The sequence below is a fragment of the Camponotus vicinus genome, unplaced genomic scaffold (genome assembly GCF_025532165.1).
Source record: "Camponotus vicinus isolate PSW18456_S1 unplaced genomic scaffold, iyCamVici1.0 SCAF_4, whole genome shotgun sequence".
Taxonomy (NCBI): domain Eukaryota; kingdom Metazoa; phylum Arthropoda; class Insecta; order Hymenoptera; family Formicidae; genus Camponotus; species Camponotus vicinus.
In genome coordinates this window covers 22,770,525-22,785,495 of record NW_028141976.1, presented here as the reverse complement: position 1 = coordinate 22,785,495, position 14,971 = coordinate 22,770,525, and the positions used below count along the sequence as shown (strand labels likewise).

The 14,971-nt window shown below is 28.2% G+C and overlaps 1 long non-coding RNA gene across 1 annotated transcript; it reads right to left on the bottom strand.

Moving 5' to 3' along the window:
• Positions 1-5,294: 5,294 nt before the first annotated feature.
• Positions 5,295-6,745, bottom strand: LOC145969682 (uncharacterized). Its single transcript, XR_014438222.1, has 3 exons — positions 6,490-6,745; positions 5,753-5,839; positions 5,295-5,462 (listed from the first exon to the last, which is right to left on the bottom strand). It is a non-coding gene; the product is annotated as an uncharacterized LOC145969682 (long non-coding RNA).
• Positions 6,746-14,971: the final 8,226 nt, after the last annotated feature.

Genomic DNA, 14,971 nt, shown 5'->3' with positions numbered 1-14,971 from the left:
AATTTAATTATTAATACATGTATAGAATTTGTCAAATTAATCACTGATTCTTCTGAAGTTTTTATAATTAAGACTCGAAAAATATAGATGTTGCAAAATACTTTAAGTCTCTTCCTTTATGTAAAATATAAAGAATTCATATGTTCTATTTTAATGTAGCTAACATTATTTTTATATATTTTTATTATAATTTTTATACCAACATAATATTTTTATGCTTAATATAATATTTTTATACATAATATTTTTATGCTAAATACATATTACAAAATATATGACAAAATATAATACAAATTTAATATAAAATATAATTCGAAATTTAATTCAAAATAATTTATTACATGGAATAATTTATTACACGAAAATGTCCAAAATATACGTATAATATAAAATTTATTAAAAATTTTTACATAGTCCAGACGAGACTGATTAGTGAAGATTAATTACGCGACAGTTATTATTAATAATAGATATGCAATAATAGAATTTAATAAGTTTTATATAACGTAAATAATCGTGATCAAAAGAGTCATTAATAAAATTATTGATCGTTTCTTCGATTGTAAAAGAAAGTATTTGCATTACTGGCGCATTTTGTATAGATTATCAAAGGAAATATTCAAAATGAAAAGATAGAATAAACTTCGAAATCAACAATTAAATTACTAAATAAATCGCGATTTAAAATTCGCGAGAAAGCGCGACGAATAAATAAATCGACAATAATCGGAATATTCGATTGCGAGATACGCATAATTTTTATAATATGATAATCGAAACCATCAATAGACACGCGTGCGATATAATTATTATCACACAAATGATGACAGACGAAGATATTCTGGCAAACATTTGTGATCCGTATTGTTTATGAACATAAAATTCACTGTCCGATTTATTTGCGAATACGCGATTTTATACGAATTTCACGATTGAAAATAAAATACATATCCTATTTCGCGCATGATTAGCTGAATAAGATGAAATGAGCTCTATAAGCTTTAAAATATAATTAAAAATCGCGTTGTGGCCACGTTTAATAGAAAATAACGAAACGAATGATTTTCAAAGTCCCTCTAATAATCGATGTAATTGTAGAGTTTAATAAGATTTAAATAATGTAAAGAATCACGTTTAAAACAGTCATTGATAAAGTTATCGATCGTCTTTTAAATTATAAAAGAAAATATTTGCACTACCAGCATTTTGCACGAACTATTAAAAACAATATGTATATATTCAAAGACGTGGAAAGATAAACAAAGCTTCAATGTATAAGTCAACGATTAAATTATAAGATAAATCGCGACTCGAATTCACGAGAAAACGCGACGAATAAATAAGTCGACAATATGCGGAATATTTGATCGCGATACGTATAATTTTTATAATATAATAATCGAAGCTCTCAATAGACACGTGCGCGATATAATTATTATCACGTAAATATAGAAAATCGAAAATATTTCGACAAACATTTGAGGTCTGTAATGTTTGTGAATATGCAATTCACCGACCGATTTACTTGTGAATTTTTATAAGATAATTCGCGATTTAAAATTCGCGATAAAACGCGACGAATAAATAAATCGATAATATTCAGAATATTCAATTGCAGATACGCGAGTGACATACCGGTAATTCGATAAAAAGAGGAGCGATCTTAAAAATGGAGAACGATTAACATCTTGTTTCTACATCAGATTTCGCAAGATCAATCTGCGAAGAAAAGTTAAATGATCCATTGAACGTCAGGAACTTCACTGTAGGAGGGAACGAATCCTGGATCTTCCGGACTATTCCCGATAGCAATGATTTCAGTAATAAATCAACGACAATTATCCCTCGTCATTATCTTCAATTGACGAAATTGATATGCACATCAGAAAACATGTTCTTCCATTATTAAGAAATATATTTCTTTATTGAAAATTAAATGGATATAACGACCTTTTTTATTGAAATGTGATTACGAACGATTATATTTATAAATAATAAAATACATGCATTATTGGAGTTTGTGTTAAATGTGCGAACACATATAATTTGGGGTACCGTTCGCGCGCGCGAGACGAATCGAACCCGATATCAGCAAGATTTAAAAAATTTCAATTCGAACAGTGTGCAAAATAAAATAAATCAAATAATTTTAAACAATTAATTCTGGATTAATTCTCTAGATTCTTATTCTTATAACGTTTAAATTAATAATTTCTTTTCTTTTAATCAATATCTTACTGATATAGGGGTACCCATTCGATTTGTCTCGAAATTTTTAAGTATTCGCACATTTTATGTAACATTCATGTATAATTTCGCTTATATATAATATATAACATTATTAAAAATTATAAAAATATTTTGGATACGTGAATTTGTGCATGTATTTTATTATACATATATATAAAATAGTATATACCTAAAAACTAATATTTCAAAATGGCGATGGATGTCCAATACCTGCAAATAGTTTCTTAAAAGAAACTAAAAATTAATGTTAATATCCCCAGCAACTAGAAATAATTTTTCAAAAGAGACAAATTATATTAATTAAAAATATTTCGTTCGTAATCATTTTTATCAAAAAGTTTATACAAATTAATTACAATATGAAATTACTTGAAAAATTAAAATTTATACACAACGCTATATCCATATTTAATCTACTATTAAATCTTTCTGGCATTATATATATAGACAATAATAATACCAATCCTAATAATGATAGAACATTTTTAGTGAAGAAAAAAAAAAGATACATTTCTCTCATCTAAATATATATTATTTAAATTAATTCGACGCTAAGAAGCGTATCGTCGTTGAATTACTACCGAAATCATTGCTTTCGGAAATTGCTAGGAAAACCTGGGATTAGTTCCTTCAATCTTACAATAAAAATTCCCAATTTTCAACAGAGTACCGAACTAGACGTCGCGAATGGATCTTACAAGAACCGGTGAGAAATAATTCTCCATGATGAAAATCGTTTCGACTCCTCGGCGGTACGAGCCACGCAACTTTCATTAACGTTTATTTAACGGAAGGAACAATGATAACTCTTTTATTAAAATGACAATCTCGTCTAAGAACGCGAAAAAGCGCGAGAAAAACACGGTGTTTTCGCAATGGTAATTTATTAATTTAATTATGAATATCTTCCGATACGAAAAAAAAAATTCGTAAATACAAATATAACTGAAAAAACAAATTATTAAATTCATAATAATTAATTCGCGATTCTATAATATCGAAGGTGATCGTTAAATTTTGTGAAGCTAATATTTAATCGTTGACTTATCACATCGAATCTTCACTCTCTTCTTCGACATTTCTTTATATTTAATTAGCAATATTTAGGAATATTATCTGACGAGAGGGACAGCGATACAATTTTTCTGTTAAAATGATAATCTTGTATAAGGATGCGAAGAGAACGCGAAAAGAACACGGTATTTTCGCAATCATAATTTAATAATTTATTTTAAGAATATTCAGTTCCGCGCGATATGGAATTCATAAATAAATAAAGCTAACAGAAAGCATATCATTAAATTTATAATAATTGACTCGCGATTCTATAACGAAGGCGTCCGTCAAATTTTATAATGCTTATATTTAATCATTAATTTAGCATCAAATTTTTACATTTTATATAAAAATTTTCCGAATTTATTAATGACTCTTTGACATGAAAATACAAACAGTTACTCTTTCATGAATATTCCAAAAATATATACTACAGAAATAAATATTTTAATATAATGAATTACTATTATGTTAATTACTATTATGTAATCATTATACGTATGCTTTCGATAATTTTCGTGTAATTTACATAAGAATTTACAATCGTAAATACAATTTCATATAATATAATTATAGTCATAATTGTATTGTATTTTACAATTAAAATATTAATGTTAGATTATAATTAAAATACAATTATAACTATTTATAATTTACAATTTACAATTTACAAATTTATGATGCTATCAATATCAAATAATAATATTCCATTTATTCAAATATTTAATAACATCGATATAATAATTTGATATTGATAGCATTAACATTTGGATTTAATATTATATTTGTTTTAATACACATATATTTTTAAATTTTTAAATAAAATATAACATGTTAAGATTTCTTAAACGTTAATAATTATGCAATTTCTTTAATATTTCTGAAGATAATTTTGATAATTTAAATTTCACTTTTAAAACATTTTTATTTTTAAAACATATTATATTTATTTTTACAACGTTTTTAAAAATAAATTCAATTTAATGAAAATTTTAATTTACCCTTAGGATTATTGGAATATTAAAAGAAAGAATGAATCTTATTTAATAGCCCTAACAATACTACTATTAAAGGATTCTAATAATTTTAATAACTCTAGCAATCCTACTATTACAGAATTCTAATGATCTTAAGAACTCTAACAACCCTAATATTAATAGAAGAATTCTAATGATTTTACTTAATAGCCTTAACAACCCTACTTCTTGATTAACTAAAATTATTCGAGATTTGAGGAACCTATCTCTAATCATCACCTCACCTAATCATGTATATTTTAGTCACGTGCCCTAACCGCGTGCCCTAACCGCGTACCCTAACCGTACTCTTCAGGCCAGTTGAACCTACCTTTCGTTGATCCTGGCCACTTTCTTTCTCGATCTCTAATCAGAGATCGAAGAAGGAGATAATTACTCCTTCTTTTGCCGGATAATTACCGGCAAATGAGCGTGAAATATTTACGCTCATTTAGTAACGATCGTTCGATTTCACGATCGTTCGTTAAATATTGAATATAACTTTATTTTAACTGAAATAAAGCCAAATTACTACAAATTTCTATAAATTATATTTTATAATAAAATATAAAATTAATGTGTATATTTATCATATTACAAATTATTTAATTAATTAATCATTTGGCTTTATATTAAGTTAAAGTAAAGTTTAAAAACAATATCTACAAACAAATTCTACGATGGATGAGCTATGAGCAATTAGAAGATGAGTGCGTATTATAAGAATAAATTAGCATCAAAAATTAATAAAATTGATAATTGTTAATGCGTGTCCTTTATTTAATAAATTAGACAAAATCTTTACAAAGAAATCTTTTCTTGATCTCTTCTTTTTTTAATTAATATTTCAATATATTTTCGTAATAGATGTAAAGCATAAGTTCGAAAGAACTTATTAAAATTATTTAATTTAATTTAATTAATTTAATTTAATTATTTAATTTAATTTATTTAATTTAATCCATCCTAGCTCATCCATTTTAAGGCAACGGATTTATCTACAATCTACAATCTACAATCTACATCTACATCTACATCTGCAATCTCTATGAATCCGTTACCTTAAAGTTAAATAAAAGTTTTTTTCACTCACCGGCACTGATGCGCAACAGCGGAATTGTTGTTATCGAAGCTAGTTGTCTGTAACATACAAATATAAAATTCATTTATAATAATGCTCACAAAATGCAATTAATATTTAAAAAAAATTTTATCGCGCGGAATTTTATATCCGATGTGTAAAATAATAAGCAGGTAATACGTATGGAAAAATTTTATAAATTTTTGAAACTGTTTTTTAAATAGAAAATTTTATATGACTTTTATAAAAATCTTTCTCTTTAATTCATTTAAATAATAAGATCGAATTATTGTTCGTGTATAACAAGTTAACGATTTATAACAATTAATATATAAATAATAATATTCACCATCAGGTTGTTCCGCCGGTGCAGGATGCCTCTCCTAGGCCTGCTCCTCCTCTCAGATCATCAGGGTTGTTGCATCGATCTATATATCTATAACATACAAAAGAAGATTCCAATGTAGCAGCGTTCAAAATAATTAATATTTCAAAAATTATTGTATACATTGAATTTTATATTCGATGCATATAATAATAGCAGATTAATAAAATAATTCTATAAATTTTAAAAAACATTACTAATAATTCTCTTATAACTTTATAAAAGTTTACACCTTTACAAGATTATAGCTTTAATTTAAAAATCTTTTTCTTTAATTCTCTCTTATTTAACACGTTAAATGCCATGTGCATGAAAAAGTATACACGCTAGTTGAGTCCAGTACGCCGCGTGTATAATTTCGTATACACGAACAATAACTTCTGGCCGTGTGTATGCTACCAGGGCACGCTTAGCATAGGTTTCTTATGGCGGGATGGTTGGCGTGGCGTGAAGTTACACACCTTGCAACTTAGCCGAAATTTTTTTGAAAAAATGTTAGAAAGTCCTAAATACATCATTCTTAAGAAAATTAATAAAAAAAAGTGGTGTGGCCTGAAGGACCTTTTTCCAAAAATACCCGCGGCAGTTAACGCGTTAAATATAAATAAAAACATCAAATTAATTGTTGCGATTAATTGTTTAATTTAAATTATAATAAATATATTTAATATTTAATATATAATTACAAATAAATAAATTACCAGAAGGTTGCTCTGCCGGAGCCTGATGTCTCTCCTAGGCCTCCTCCTCCTCTCAGTCTTAGACGCGCGATACTTAACGGCACTCCCGCACTCACGAGCGATATTTTTATCGCTATTTTCGCACTTTTACGCGCGATACTGAGCGGTTCCCGCACTATTTCGATGCGATTAAAAATTTTATATTTGATCGCGCGATGTATATACTTAATATGTATATACTTTGAACGGCACTCCCGGTTTCGGTACGAGCGAAAATCCCATTTCACTTACGAGAATTAACTTCGAGTCAACCGGTCGGGAATGCAACGATACAACGAGCAAAGACTAAGCCCAAACCGGAAAGAAGACGAAATGATTGACGGAAATAGAGGAAAATGAAGTTCACCAGCTCTTTTTCGCGCATAATTATTCTATCTCGTATCGAACCTGGATCCGCTAAGCACGATTTCAGGTGCTCCGCCCGGACATATTATGCCTCTCGCGGTTGCTATATGCTACACCAGGCTAGTAGACGGCAAAAGAAGAGGATACCCACATTTTTTAAATGCTAACATTCAGCAATTTAGAAAATGGGGAAGCAACCCCTTTTACCGAGCGAAAATCGTGCCTAGGGGAATCCACTCGACTCCTCAACAGGGTTAACACACGCAGTGCGTGTGGCTGTAAATGAGCAAAGAGAAGGGACCCATTGACGACCATTCCGAGCAATCGATGGAGTTCTAACTAATTCGGGCCGAATCACTTGACGAAGCACGAAGCACGAAGCACGAAGTGCGAATGTACGTTGCATAGCAACGTGTGCAAACTCGAAATCCTAGTTAGTTGGCATCGGAAGTAGAGACTCGTGACAATAATGAAATTGGGATTTTTATACGAAAAGTCCAACGCAGAAGCGCGAAAACGCGATGACGCGAGAAAGCTAAGCGCGAAAACGCGAAAACGAAACGCCGCCGTCCGCGACACGTTGACGGCACCGACGACGGAAAGTCGACGACGCAATGCATCCAACGCATTAGATGCGCGTGCCACATATGAGCCATTGTGCGACTCGTGGCAATGCTGTGCTGGGTACTTAGCTTCCCCTTCAGACTCCTTGAGATTTATCCTAAATTAAAAAATTTAAAATAAACCTCAAGGCACCATCCAAGTACTGAGCCACCCCACCGCGTCAAGGTGTACCCATACAGGGGTGGATTATATATATTTATAATTTAATATATAATTTGTGTGAAATTTATTTTATAAAATTTTTGAAAAATTATCTATATATAGCACCTCTCTTTTTTCTCGATTAAAAAAGAGAAAGATGCAGATATGTTTCTAAAAAATAAGCTTCAAGTCCTGATTAATTCGCCTTTTAATTAAAAAATAAATTATAAAATATATATAATATATATATTATAAAGTTATATAGTATACATATCACACAATTCAAATTTATTTAAAACATTGTATCGGAAATTAATTATTAGTCATTCGATCTATTACTATTCGACATTATATTTGAATATAAGAAATGTACATGAGAATCATAATGAAAATAATTATTGCTTGTAAATATATTACAATGAGGTATTAGTTAATAATTATCTATTTTCGTCGCTTTGATCTTTACTTTGAGAATGAATAAATTGTGCGCGAAATATTTAATTCAGTAAATAACTCATCTATCACACACTCTTTTGACACATTTAATAAATCTTTAACCGTGAAGTTAATTAATTATTCGAACTGTTTGCTAATTGTTTGTGAATAATGATTGCAAGGAACATTACACAGAGCATCTCGATCAGCATAATCAAAGCACTTTGTTTATGAAGAATGTATACTAATCGATTTGTTATAATTATAATTCTATAAGATTACTTTTTATTACACACATATACTTCTCATTTTTTATAATATATAATTTCACACAGAATATTTTACTCCTTACGTTTCTAATTAATTATCAAAACAGTACATCTGCTTTTAACAGTACATCTATCCTTTATAATTAATTTATTATTTATTACTTATAAAATAGCTGTTTAAATATTCTGAATTGCGATAAATTATAATTTTTTCCTTCTTTTACTAGAAATAAAAAATAATTATAATATTAATCGATCCATTTTTATCTCCGCGATAATGGTAAATATATGGTTATATCTCACAAAATTTTAAATATATGGTCATATCTCACAAAATTTTAACTATATGACTTTATCATTCGATTATTTTATCACGCGTTCTCAATTTGAATTGTATTTAGATTGTTAAAAAGTTGAATGATAAAACATTGAATAAAATACATTTAATCTGTAGTATCGTTAAAGAAATAATTATTTTCTTATAAAGATCACAATAAAATGATAATTTATTAGTTTTATAAAGAATAGATCTATAAAAATATTAATTGATTATATATATTTGAATTTCATTTTTGACGTATTGATTTAAAAATAGAAGTGTGTGACAAGAATTAAAATTAATAATAATTTGAATTGTATTTAAATTGTTAAGAAGTTGAATACATAACATCGAATAAAATACATTTAATCTTTAAGTATCGTTAAAGAAATAATTATTTTCTTATAAAGATCACAATAAAACGATAATTTATTTTATTGTGATTTTTATAAGAATAATTATTTCTTTAACGATACTTAAAAATTAAGTGTATTTTATTCGATGTTTTATCATTCAACTTTTTAACAATCTAAATACAATTCAAATTATTATTAATTTTAATTCTTGTCACACACTCCTATTTTTAAATCAATACGTCAAAAATTAAATTCAAATATAATCAATTAATATTCTTATAGATCTATTCTTTATAAAATTCAAAATAATTTATTTTGTAAAACTAATTATTACGCGCAATCAATTTTTTTATCTTTTAAGAGAGATTTATCTCTGATATTAATACTTTAAATGTAAAACTAGCAAAAAATGTTTTTTTATTATAAATTTTTGAAAAAAATAATTATAAAGAGAGTATGTTAATTTTCATATATGAAATATTTAAATAATTATATTATTTTAAAAATATTTTATAAAATATTAAAATATTTATATATAAAAGTATTAATTAATAACAAAAATATTATAAATGCTTTATTATAGATACTTTAAATGTGTTAAAATAAAACCTGGAATATTTTATACATGCATTATATTACGTGATTTTTAGAGCGAATTATATGTACCATTGAGAAAATGAAAAAATAATAAGCAATATATCTATTTTGAAAATAATATATATAAATAATAAATAATTTTTATAAATTATTCACCGCATATCTCTCTCACTGCTCTCTGACTGTCTGATACTTTTCCAGATGTCCTTCTTTTTTCTTCTTCATCCTTTGCTGTTTCCTCATAGCACTCATATTCACTCGCGAACAAACTATTAATTATATTTAGTCATATATAGAAACGATCGCGAGACATTTTGCACGGCACTCCCGATCGCGGAATAATTACGAGAAACGCACTTTAATATATCGTATAAGGGATAGGGAAGTACGATTCGTTTGACGTTTTTATGAGATCAAATTAAATACTAATTCGTCACAAATGTTGTTTTCATTTTTGAAAGATATATGCAGTACATGTATATTAATACGAATTATAGCATCGAAAGTTTAATATAATTGAAAATCATGATACAATAATCGTTTAATTAATAATTAATTTAAAAATATACGACGTATTTCGCACTACTATCTTTATTGCTCGAGTGTCGCCTTGTGAATGATATCAAGACCGTATGACTAGCGCGCTATTGTTTACATTGTCAAGGCCGAACACCATGTTATTGTTCGTTCGTCGTATCGAAATATATTGTATTATATTATATTATATTTTATATTGTAATGTAATATAATATAAATATGTTAAAGTACGTAAAATATTTCGATGATGAACAGACAATAATACCGACCTTGGCGTAAACAATACATATTTATATTATATTATATTATATTTTACGTATTTTGATACAGCAAATAATTTTTTGATATTGATCTCGATCGCGTTTAGAAAAGGATTTAACGGAGCGTCTTGTATACCACTACTTTACTCTTTGAGTGTCGTCGCGCGAATAATAATAGAGCCGAAAAAATTAATCCGAAAGACCGTGTTATTATCATTTTTTTATCGAAACATTTTTCAAGACTATGGCATATAAACATTAGCGCGCTATTGTTTACGCCGCCAAGGTCGGTGTTATTGTTTGTTCGTCATCGAAATATTTTACGTACTTTAACATATATATATACATACATATATATATATATATATATAGCGCTCAAAAGTATTTTGACAAGGACAATAATTGGGCTAATTTAATACAAATAGAAGACACAAATATACAACTATTTTTTATTGGAAGAAATTTGATTTGTCTACATATTTTTGTAAAAGAAATTGTAGTTTGATAACAAAATTACAAAACCAAACTAAAAATAAAGAACATGATTGATCAAAAGTATTTTGACACTGTAATCAAATGAAAATTTTTAACGCTTAAACATCATCTTTATTTTTAAATGAATCAATATTTAGTAGCATATCCATTAGCCTTTATAACAGCATCACAACGAGCCGGCATCGAGTCGACTAACTTCTGTATTCGATCCAAAGGAATTTTTCCCCACTCCTTCTTAAGAGCTTGAAATAAAGCCTCTTTATTCGAATAATTTTGACATCTTACTCTGCGATCTAACTCCTCCCACAGATGCTCTATGGGGTTTAGATCAGCACTTTGACTTGGCCATTCGAGAACCTTGACTTTTTCACGTTTCATAAATTCGGTTATGTGCTTGGACTTGTGTTTTGGATCATTGTCGTGCTGAAAGTACCACCCAGGTGGCATGTTCTCTTTAGCATAGGGCATCATTTGCGTCTTTAATATGTTCTCATACATAAATCGATCCATATTCCCTTCAATGCGAACTAGCGGTCCAACTCCATAGCGTGAAAAACAGCCCCAAACCATAACACTGCCGCCTCCATGTTTGATGGTGGGCACTTGGTATCGAACATCATATCTTTTGTTAACAGGACGTCGAATGTACTTAATCCCATCAGATGACACTAAATTAAATTTGCTTTCGTCGCTCCACAAAATACTAGACCATTCAGAACTCGTCCACAGTTTGTGGCGTTTTGCAAACGCAATTCGTAACTTCTGGTTCTTTGCAGATATAAGAGGCTTCTTTGTGGGTCGACGGCCGTGTAATCCATAAGATATTAGACGACGTTTGACGGTTGAAACATGAATATCCGTGTCGTAATTTTCTTTCAGTTCGTTTTTTATTGCTACTGCCGACTTACGAACATCACTAGCGGATAGTCTTTTTATTATGCGATCAATAGTAGGAATTGTTTTTTTCGGACGGCCACTTCGGGACTTGTTTTCGATAGTCCCTCGTTTATTGAACACTTTATTCCATATACTAACAAGCTGCCGAGACACGTTAAAATTACGTGCAACTTCTGCTTGTGTTTTTCCTTGTTTTAGGGCGGTTATAACAGCTTTTTTAAAGTCAGTGGAATATTCTTTAAGCTTCGGCATGTTAAAAGAATCACAATAAATTGATATACACACAAATCAAGTAATACTACAACCGACACTTTGGAAAACTCGAAACAAAATGACTTGTCAAAATACTTTTGAGCGCAAGATATGGAATGTTTGTCATTCAGCGCCTACTGTGAACAAACAAGTTCAAACTTGTTGTTTACTTATGACCTGCAATCACATCACACTCAACGATAAACTAAAACGTTTTTTATTTAGCACTATGTAACGCGTAATAACAAAGAATTTCTTGTTGTCAAAATACTTTTGAGCGCTACTGGATATATGGAATATATACATATGGAATATATTAAAGTATATAGAAGTACTTTAGATTATATAGATTTTTTAATTATATGATTATTTATTAAAAAATTGTATAATGTATCATGGAGCCTTACATTATGTTAATTGTTTAGATCCACGATTCAATTATTTTACTGCGCGTCCTCATAATCCGAATTATATTTCAATGATTGAAAAATAAAACAATAAAACGTCGCAGACATATTATATTCGACTCTATAAATATCCATAAATATTAAAGAAATAATTTCTGCTCATAAAAATCGATTTCATATCGAAATAATAATTTATTATTTTAGATTTCTGTTACTATGATTCTTATTATAATTGATTAAATGAATAAATTACGAAATATGCGATTCGAGAATTTTCGTCGTGATATGTATATAGATATTAATTATATGTTATTTATAAAAGTTAATTAATCATAGTTATAATAAATAATTTTCCGATGTTGATCGCGTTCGTATCTAGAAAAGAAATTTAACGGCGTATCACTATATTACTCATTACAAAATATTAGACAATAACATATGAAATTATATAAATCGTTTCACAATCGACATGCAGATATTACAATGCTATCTGTATCTCATTTATATAATTTCATATGTTATTGTCTAATATTTTCTCTAACGTGTAATATCAATGTCACGTTGAAGGTAGATTAAAAAGATGACCAAAACATTCATGTTTATTGCATGTATTGTGACGAATAATTTGAAATATACTAATAATTAAATATGAAATATATTTATATTGAAATATATTAATAATCAAAAGAAAGAGGAAGGTTTTTTCTCGTGCTCCAATTACTGCGCCTTTTACTGACTCTTAGTTGTAAATTGTTTAATTTTTAATTATTATTATTTGAACCAATGTTTTATTTTAATTTTAATATTTATAGTATTTAATATTTAGAAATAAACTAGAATATTTTTTCTGATAAAGAGGTGAGCGTTGGCCTTCTTTCGGAAAATTTAGCTTACGGCCAGACATTATTAGTTTCTTAGTTTTTTAGTTTGCTTAACTGTCTATGCGCTTTCGTCACATTTATTGTTAAATTTTGCGACCGTTATTATTGTACACAATTTCTATTGGTTTTCCACCGCGCTTGTCCTTGTTTAATCGCGCTCTGTTTATTATTTAAAATTTAATTTTGTTTATTTTCTAACGACTTCTTTAACATTGAAAAGGATCTTGAAAAGATCGAAATGTACGTATGTATTTTTTATCTCTAACTGATTATTAATATATTATGTCTCTTACTTAGTCTTTTATTATTACTTTTATTTTTTACGCTCTAACATCCTGCGCCACGGTCTTTTAACCTTTCATTTTTAATTGCGTAGAATACTTTTTGTGTTATAATTTATTTGCAATGATAAATCGTGAATTGTAATAAAAATGTGATAAAAATTACGTAGTAATGGCGATGGTGATGACGGATGATGTGTGATTAATATATAATAAAATCGGGTAATATATTTTAATAACTAATTATATTTAATAGATAGAGAGAGAGACCACCCAAAACTTATTTACATTAGAAGTTTATTTAATATATACAAACGTTTTGCATTAGAACATTTGTGCTGTCGACATTTCGTGCACGTAGCATGGAACACAACCCGAAATTGTATGTTACCCACTAAAAACATTCGTACATATTAGCTTCGTAGTTTATGTTCACGTTTTTATGTTTATAGAGAATGCATCGCTTTCAGGGATCACCTAAATGCGGACCATGACATCTCTCGTTCTTCTCTCTGGCATAGCTCTCAAGTTCATTAGAGTACTCAAACCTCCTCACCCGGCAAATGCCTTTGTTAAGATAGAGAAACATCGAGGAGGAAAAATTTTTTTTTAATTTTATTTTTATTTTCTTTGAATACAGGGTTTAATACAAAAGTTAATGTAAAATATAAGTAATAAATATAATTCGAAATTTAATACAAAATAATTACATGGAATAATTTATTACACGAAAATGTCTCTAAAATATACGTATAATATAAAATTTACTAAAAATTTTTACATAATCCAGACGAGACTGATTAGCGAAGATTAATTACGCGACATTTATTATTAATAATAGATATGCAATAATAGAATTTAATAAGTTTTATATAACGTAAATAATCGTGATCAAAAGAGTCATTAATAAAATTATTGATCGTTTCTTCGATTGTAAAAGAAAGTATTTGCATTACTGGCGCATTTTGTGTAGCCTATCAAAGGAAATATTCAAAATGAAAAGATAGGGCAAGCTTCGATGTAAATCAATGATTAAAATACAAGATAAAATAGCGATTTAAAATTCGCGAGAAAACGCAACGAATAAATAAATCGATAATATTAGGAATATTCGACTACGATATGCGTAATTTTTATAATATGATAATCGAAACCGTCAATACACAGCGTGTGACATAATTATTATCACACAAATGCGAAGATATTTCGAGACATTTGAGATCTGTAATATTTGCGGATATAGAATTTATTCCGATTTATTTATGAATTTTTAGAAGATAAATCGCGATTTAAAATTCGCGAGAAGACGCGACAAATAAATAAGTCGACAATATTCGGAATATTTGA